Below are 9,751 nucleotides of genomic sequence, written 5' to 3' on the forward strand. Positions count from 1 at the left end.
GAGGAAGTGATGTGCCATCCATATTTGTGTCCAGTGAGGAAACCCTCATCAAGTTGTGAGTTCTCATCAATCCCAAATGTCTCTGAGATGAACTCCCCTAACCACAGGCACCTGCTCTACTGTAGCCATGGCTGCCTGAGCTGAGATACCAGACAAACAAAGGGCAGTGGGGCAGGGGCCCCATGGACAGGGGCCCAATGTGAGCCCAACCAGCATGCTCAACACAGGGTGTTTTCCCCCTTTCAACAAGGGCTGACTTGATAGTTCAAGGTGAAGAGTCTGAGGCAGCAGAGCCGTCTCGGCCACCACCAGACCTGGTGATAAAAGCAACACAGGACACAACAGAGTGAGGCAGAGAGAGCATCTTTAGGCAACACCAAAATCGAGACTGTCCTTGGGTCCAAGATGGTGGCATAGAAAGATCCTGAACTCACCTCCTCCCACAGACACACCTAATCTATGCTACACATAGAACAATTCCCTCTGAAAAAACTAGAAACTAGCCCAACTATTCCTCCACAACAAAGGATAAAAGGACCACATCGAGATGGGTTGGAGTAGAGACATGGTCTTACCCAACACCGACCCCTCGTGAGCTGACCCACGTAGGGAGGGATCTCACAAGTCTGGACTTTCTCCTGGGAGAGCAGAGGGGTTGTGCTCCACATCAGGCGCCCCAACCTCTGAGACCTGCACTGGAGAGACAAGCCCCCACAACGTCTGGCTTACAAAATGGACAGGACCGATGTCCAAAGGACCCAAAGGGCTGTAGGGAACTCACATGTGGTCTCACCCACCCCGGGAACCCAGTGCAAAAGCAGCAGTTTGAAAAGCACCTAGAACAGATGTGAAGGAGATTCGTTTGCTAATATTAAAGCATCTGCCAGAGGGGGCAGGTGACGGTCTCCAGAGACAGAAATACTGGCAAGAACCCTTTTTGCATTCTATCTTTCCCCTGCTGGCACAGGCAGGCATGTGCCGTTCAACCACATGCACCTGCTGCCTTACTGGAGCCACAGGGTATGCTCAGTCCTGGCATCCTCCCCGCTGCCTTGCTGGAACTGGTGGGCACGTGCAGACATCACACTTTCTCGCGGCATCACTGAGGCCAGTGGGTTTGCACAGCCAAGGCATTCTGGGGTTGGTGGGCATGCCCCGCCTCCATGCTCCCCATTTGCATCGCTAAAGCCGGAAGGGGCTCCTGGTCCACACAGGAAATGTCTCTTGATTTCCTGGCCCTGCCCTGGTGGCCAGAGAGGCTGGCATTCCTGGTCTCCGTGGACTGTAACAATAGGAAAGACAATTCTTGGCAGGCTATCGCCCCCAGAGCACTCCGCAGACAGTAGACCAAAACACATCCTCAGTCTTCCTGTGACGAGGCCTATTTACTTGTCCTGGAGCTCCAGTCTGAGGGACCCGAGTCAGGTGTGCCACATAGCTAGAAGCTACAGACAAGCTCTCAGGAAACACAGGCAGGGAGACAACCCCCTTTCACTCTCCTTGGCCTTACAACAACTTGCTGTACCCCCCCGAAAAAAGCTTAGACACCAATCTGGAGCCCTGATTTTTGCCATGGTTACTCAGGGGATGCCTTCAGATGTTCTGGTCTGGAAGCCAGCAGGGTTTACAACTGCAGCCCCATAAGATTGTGTATATTTATATACTTTTTAAAAAAATGTTTATTTATTTTTGAAAGAGACAGACTGCGAGCAGAGGAGGGGCAGACAGAGAGGGAGACAAAGAATCTGAAGCAGGCTCCAGGCTCTGAGCTGTAGGCACAGAGCCAGACACGGGGCTCGAACCCATGAACTGAATTGAAGTCGGACACTTAACCAACTGAGTCACCCAAACACCCCTATATTTATATACTTTTAAAGCTGCTGCCTGAGAGTCTGGGTTCTAATCTGCCTAAAGCTAGATGCTAATTGAGATTCCTTCCTCTGGAGCCAATAGGTCTCGGCACAAGAAACTACTGAGAATAAATCGAGCTGCTTAGACAGTCACAAAGGTTCAAGAGACAACCAAGCACTAAGGCAGGGTTGAACAATGAGGCTGGCCACCTATACAAGGCTACTCCTCCAAGACTGAGACATGTAGCTCTTTTGCCTGATGCGTGGAAACACAGAGAGCCGAGCAAAGTGAGGAAGCAGAGAAATATGTTTCAAACAAAAGAATAAGATAAAACCTCAGAAAAAGACTTCAGTAAAATGGAGATAAGTAATCTACCCGATAAAGCATCATGATGAAATAGAGAATCTGAATAGACTCATTATTAGTAAAGAGATTGAATCAGTAAAAACAAAAAACAAAAAACAAAAAAAACTGCGGCTAGTTTTTAGCTGGCCTCTACAGAAAAAGAGAGGGGAAGAAGAGAGCTCAAATAAATAAAATCAGAAATGAAAGAAGTGGGGTACCTGGGTGGTTCAGTCGGTTAAGCACCCGACTTCAGCTCAGGTCATGATCTCACAGTCTGTGGGTTCGAGCCCCGCATTGGGCTCTGTGCTGGCAGCTCAGAGCCTGGAGCCTGCTTCTGATTTTGCATCTCCCTCTCTCTCTGCCCCTCCCCAACTCGTACTCCATTTCTTTCAAGAATAAATAAACATTAAAAAATTGAAAAAAAAAGAAATGAAAGGAGAGAAGTTACAACCTATACACAGAAATACAAAGGATCATAAAAGACTACTATGAACAATTATATGCTAACAAATTAAACAAGTTACAGTAAATGGATAAATTCCTAGAAACATTTAATATTCTAAGACGGAATCATAATGAAATAGAAAATCTGAATAGACTGATTACTAGTAAGGAGGTTGAATCAGTAATAAAAAAATAAAAAACCTCCCAACAAATAGAAGTCCAGAACCAGATAATCTCACTGGTGAATTCTACCAAACACACAAAGATTTAATACCTATCCTTCTCAAACTCTTCCAAAACAACTATCCTTGCTGAATGTTACAGTGGACTCATTTCTGGTATAAATTTGTAATTTGGGCCTCAGTAATAATTATATGCCTTCCCTTTACATTAGGAGAACATTCTTGACCACTGTTTCCCCAACTTAATTATCCTTCTTCAGTCATATCTGTCCACGATTGACATAGCTCATGACTCTGCCTTTTCTTATCTATAAATTCTTTTTTTTTAATGTTTATTCTTGAGAAACAGACAGAGAACAAGCGGGGGAGGGGCAGAGAGAGAGGGAGACACAGAGTCTGAAGCAGGCTCCAGGCCCTGAGCCATCAGCACAGAGCCTGACACGGGGCTAGAACTCACAGACCATGAGCTCATGACCTGAGCCGAAGTCCGACGCTTAACCAACTGAGCCACTCAGGCACCCCTTTATCTATAAATTCTGATCTGTTAAGGCATCCAGGTGATAACTAGTCCTTTTGCACTTAGAATGTTCTTCCATTCCTCCTGGTTGATGTGAAGCAAAGTGAAGAGTGATGAGATGCAAAAGCCATACAACAGAGATAAGTCTTCCTAAAAATAGTGAAAAAGGGTTTCGGGAGCAGCTGATTTATCCTCCTCTTAATGTTGTTTGCCCTGCCCTCGCCCCGACCACACACCACCACAACAACCCAAGTCCCCCACCCCTCTGCCATCTAGTGTGGAGTAATAAGGGTAATTAGGAAGGGTGCACACAGGAGGGACACTGTGTCATGCTGTGCTTTAACAATACCTTCTTGTGAACCACACAAGCCTTGCTCTACAATATAATCTTGGCAGACAGGATTAAGGACAACTTTGCTTATTTCCATATGTGTCTGTTTTCTGTGAGGGGCACCTGGGTGGCTCAGTCGGTTGAGCGTCCGGCTTCAGCTCAGATCATGGTCTCACAGCTTGTGAGTTCAAGCCCCGCGTTAGGCTCTGTGCTGACAGCTCAGAGCCTGGAGCCTGCTTCATATTCTGTGTCTATCTCTCTCTGCCTCTCCCCCCACTCATGCTCTGTCTCTCTCTCTCAAAAATAAATAAACATTACAAAAAAATTTTTAAAGAAAAGAATAATAAGCATTTTTAAAACCTTTCATGGTTTTTTCAGACTTTTCTTAAGTTAATCCAGAGCCCCAAAGGGTTGTACCTCACCACAAAAGGGACCAAACACATACTTGTATTGGATCGGTAGCAAATATGCATTAGTTCAACTGAATTATTAAAAAAAAATTTTTTTAATGTTTATTTATTTTTGAGAGAGAGAGACACAGAGTGAGAGTGGGCAAAGAGAGAGAGGGAGACACAGAATCCAAAGCAGGCTCCAGGCTCTGAGCTGTCCGCACAGAGCCTTACATGGGGCTTGAACTCTGAACTGTGAGATCATGACCTGAGTCAAATTCTGATACTTAAATGACTAGGCCACCCAGGCACCCCTACTGAATTATTTTTATCAGAAAATGTTGGAAGGGCAATTGACTCTGTAATAGTGTTTCTCTCTCTCTCTCTCTCTCTCTCTCTCTCTCACCCTCTCTCTCTCTATATATAGATAGATAGATAGATAGATAATTTACAATATATATCTATATATGTATACAATATATACACAATATATATACAATATATATCTATATCTCTATATCTATATCTATATCTCGATATAGATATAGATATAGATACAGATATAGATATAGATATAGATGATATAGATATATTTACAATGTCCTTCATCCCACTTACTTTGGATTAAATTGTTTGTATTTGGGGCACCAGGTAGCTCAGTTGGTTAAGCATCTGACTCTTGATTTTGGCTCAGGTCATGACCTCACAGTTCATGAGCTTGAACTTAAGCTGGACTCTGCCCTGACAGCACAGAGCCTGCTTGGGACTCTCTCTCTTCCAATCTCTCCCTCTCTCTCTCTCTCTCTCTCTCTCTCTGCCTCTCCTCTGCTCACACTCACTCTCTCTCTTTTTCTCAAAATAAATAAATAAACATTTTTTAAAAATAAAAAATAAATTGATTCTTTTTAACTTTTTTTAATGTTTATTAAAAATATTTAAAAATATTGGAAGTATTTTGGAACTATTTCCATGCACGAGTGGGAAAGAGGCAGAGAGAGAGGGAGAGAGAGGATTCTAAGCAGACTCTGCACTGTCAGTGGGGAGCCAACACAGGGCTCAATCCCACAAACCCCAAGATCATGACCTGAGCCAAAATCAAGAGTGGAACGCTTAACCAACTAAGCCACCCAGGCACCCCATATTTTTTTAACTTCTTAAGGTAGAAATTCAGATCACTGATTTTAAATCTTTCTTTTCTAGCGTAAGCATATAAAATTATAAGTCTCCTTCTATGTACTTTTATAGGTGCATCCCACAAATATTCACTTCAAAATATTTTCTAATATTTGACATATGGGTTATTTAGACATGTGTTTTGAATATACAAATATTGGGACATTACTGAATTCCTACTATTATAAATTTAATTTCTAATGTAATTCCATCATAGATGGAAAACATATTCTAAAAGATTGTGAGATTACTGACACTTCATTTTTGACCCAACATATAGTCCATCTTGAAGAAAATTATATGACTATATAAAAAGAATGTACTCTGCCATAGTTGGATGTAGCATACAATAAATGTCAGGGGAAGCTGGTTGACAGTTTTGTTTGGATCTTCTACATCCTATGATTATAGACTTGTCTATCTCTCCTAGTTTTGTCAGGTTTAGCTTCATATATTTAAATTTTTTAATGTTTATTTTTTGAGAGACAGACAAAGCATGCGTGGGGGAGGAGCAGAGAGAGAGGGAGCTACAGATTCTGAAGCAGGCTCCAGGCTCTGAGCTGTCAGCACAGAGCCCAACACAGGGCTCGAACTCACGAACTGTAAGATCATGACCTGAGCCGTAGTCGGACACTTAACGTACTGAGCTACCTAGCTGCCCTGATGGCTTCATATATCTTAAAGTTCTATTATTAAGCAAATACACATTCGTGCTTGTTATGCTCTCTGGATGAGTTGACCCTTTTATCTTAATGAAATATCCCTCTTTAATTTTGGAAATACTCTTTGTCTTAAAGTCTGTCTTGTGTGATACTGATATCGTCACTCCAGATTTATTGTGTTATGGTTTATCTTTTTCATCCTTTACTTTCAAACTATCTGTATTTTACATTGAAGTCATTTCTTGTGCAGAGAATATGGGGGGGGGGGGTCTTACTTTTTTATCCAGTCTCACAATCTCTGCCTTTTAATTGGAGTGTTCAGTGTATTTACATTTAATGTAATTATTATCATTGGTTTCAGGCCTATCATTTTGCCATTAGTTTTCTATTTGTCTCATTTGTTTTCATTTTTTAAAAATGCTTATTTATTTACTTTTGAGAGAGAGAGAGAAAGAGAGAAAACAAGTGGGAAAGGGACAGAGAGATTGGGAGACAGAGAATCTGAAGCAGGCTCCAGGTTCCAAGCTGTCAGCTCAGAGCCTGATGTGGGGCTCAAACCCATGAACCATGAGATCATGACCTGAGCCATGTCAGACACTTAACAAACTGAGCCACCCAGGTGCCCCCAGTCTCATTGATTTTTAGTTCCTCTCTTCCTCCCTTTCTGCCTTCTTTTGTGTTAATCACACTTTTTTTATTCTTCCATTTTAAATCTGCTATTGTCTTTCCAGCTCTACCTCTATGCATTATATTTTATTTTTATTTAATTTTTTTTAATTTATTTTTTGAGACAGAGACAGTGTGAGCAGGGGAGGGACAGAGAGAGAGGGAGAGAGAGAATCCCAAGCAGACTCCACACTGTCAGCATGGAGCCCAATGCCACACTCAAACTCACAAACTGTGAGATCATGACCTGAGCTAAAATCAAGAGTCAGATGCTTAACTGACTGAGCTACCCAGCTGTCCCCTCCATACATTATACTTTAGTACTTGCTCCGAGGATTACATTATGTATCCTTGACTTATCACAGTGTAGTTGGAATTTACATAGCACCACTTCGTGTAAAATACAGTAACCATTCAAACAGAATAGTTCCATTTGCCCTCCTCTACCTATTTTTTGATATTATTATACTATATAGTACATCAGTGTTTGTTGTAAATCCCACACAATGTTAAGTTTGCTTAATATAGTCCTATATCTTTTAAAGGAATTATGAGAAGAAAAAATATATAGTCTTTTGTATTTACCCACTTACCATTCCCAGTGCTTGTCCTTTCTTCCTATAGATAGGATATTCTATCACAAATCACTTTCCTTCAGCTTGAAAAAAAAAAAAAATATTCAACAGTTTTAAAGTTGTGACCCAGTGGCAGCAAATTTTCTCAATTCGTATTTATTGGAAAATTATTCATTTTGCCTTTGTTTTTGAAGGATATAGAATTCTAGGATTCTGGGTTGACAATTTTTTTTAAATGTTTTTATTTATTTTTGAGAGAGAGTGCGAGTGGGGGAGGGGCAGAGAGAGAGGGAGACAGAATCTGAAGCAGGCTCCAGGCTCTGAGTTGTCAGCACAGAGCCTGACGCGGAATCACGGACTGTGAGATCATGACCTGAGCTGAAGTCGGATGCTTAACTGAGTCACCCAGGCGCCCTGACGATTTTTTTTTTTAAGATGTTTTTCTACTGTCTTCTTGCCTCCACTCTTTTTACAGAGGAGTAATCATCTGTATAAATGTTCCCAGTATAGATTGTGTCATTTTTCTTTTGCTACTTTCAACATTGTTTTCTGTTTCTTTGACTTTCAGCAGATTTACTATGTAATATCTAAATACGGCTTATTCTGTATGTATCTTACTTGAGTTGAGTGAATTCCTTGGATTTGTAAGTTTGTGTTTTCCACCAAATTTTGGACATTTTTAGCATTTCCAACATTTTCAAATATTGTTTCTTCCCCATTCTTTCTACTCTCCTTCTTGGACTACAACTAACTTGATGTCAGATCACTTCATATGGCAACACTGGTTCCTGAGGCTCTGTTGTGTTTTTTTCAAGGCTTTTTTTTTTTCCGTTCTTCAGAATGGACTGTTCTTATTAATATTCCAAGTTCACTTACCTCTCATTATTTTTTTAACTTTGAGTAATTTCATGTTCAATATTTAATTATTAGATTCTTTTTTGTACTTTATATGTCTCTGCTAATATTACCCATCTGTTTATTCATTATGACCATATTTTTCTTTAAGTTCTCAAGCACATTTAAGATAGATGTTTTAAAGTTCTACTCCATTCATTCCAATATCTCAGAGTTATATTCCATTGTTTTTTCTCTTGACTATGAAATACATTTTTTTCTTTTTCTAAACGTGTCTAGTAGTTTTTTACTGATTGCAAGGCATTGTGATGGAGATATTATGGAGATTACAGTTTCTGGTATTAGAAGGACACTTGAGTAACATGTACTCCATTTTTTTACATTTGCTATTTATGAAAACAGGGAGAAAGGATTTGCCCAATGCACACAGATAGCTGTATCCAACTGAAACTATAACCAATTCTCTTGAACTAAAGCTCAGTGTCTTCCTAATTTTCCAACGTGAAAACTTAATTGCTTTTTTTAAATACTTTTTCTAAACTGATTCCATGGGAATAACATCTCTTCTTAAGCCTTTTCTTGACTTCTGTGTCTTAAGATCCCTCACCCTTTCTTCTAGATCTAGGGATTCCACTGCTGTTGCTGCTGATAATAAGATCTGATATCGGTGACACTGTCTGTGCTTACACTATCATGTGCCCACCACTCTGCACGAGTTATACTCACGTTATTTTACACTAAACTATGTCTTCTTTTGGCAGCTTACCCTAACACCACTCTGTCAGCTAGCAGAATTTAAAACCTCCTTTTCTATCTCTCCAAAGCACATGTATGTATAACATCGTACTGATAATAATATATGTTACCATAATTAGTTTATGTGGACACCCTTGCCATTAGTTTCAAACTCTTTCAAGAGTCAGGGGAACCCTCTATGTTTACAACACCCAAAACAATGCCAGGCATACAGTAGCTGGCAGAAAATATTGAATTCCAGTAGCCTCTCATGAGAAAGGAAAGCTCATCTTTGGGCTAGCCACATGCCAGTATTCCCAGCCTTGTCAGTAAGTGGCAGCTCAAAGGTCACTGTATCCTTGGCCCCATGAGGAAGAGGGCCAGCTCTCTGCTCAGCATCTACTTGGGGCTTTGTTGCCATGGACACCTGATAAAGTTCTGCAGGAAGAGCCAAGATAATCTGCACCCTCCCGCCTAGGCTGGTCCCATCAGTGGCCAGACCTGGAGTGCTGACAGGTGTGGAATGTACATCAGGCCCTTGCAACTGGGCCAGCCCAGAGGCTCATGGCTCCTGGGCCCCAAAGCTGAAGTATCAGGTCACAAACAAGCTGGAACCAAGGGCTCCTAAGGTCAGGCTGCCCAGAGTGGGGCGGGGGAGAAATAGAGATATCAGCCATCAAGGCCACCAGTCCAGATGCTTCCTTCTGCTTCAATGAAGGCTAGGGAGACTGCAAGCCAGGACTACAGGAATCAAATGCCAAACTGGATAGGGGCATGGCTTTGCTGGGGAGGGGCTATGAGGACAAGGCCATGTTCCAGCTTGTGACATATTCATTCAGTCATTTGTATCACAAACATTTATTAATCATAGCTCTACACTGGGTAGAATGCATAATACCAAAGAGAGCTAAGAACAAAATCTCTGGAATCAGACAACTTAGATTCATATCTAGGTCCTGCCAGTTCCAGTTACATTACTTTTAACAAGTTATAAATTCTCTGTACCTCAGTTTCCCCTTCACTAAA

Source organism: Panthera pardus, unplaced genomic scaffold (genome assembly GCF_024362965.1).
Source record: "Panthera pardus isolate Hobbes unplaced genomic scaffold, ASM2436296v1 HiC_scaffold_24, whole genome shotgun sequence".
In the NCBI taxonomy this organism is placed as follows: domain Eukaryota; kingdom Metazoa; phylum Chordata; class Mammalia; order Carnivora; family Felidae; genus Panthera; species Panthera pardus.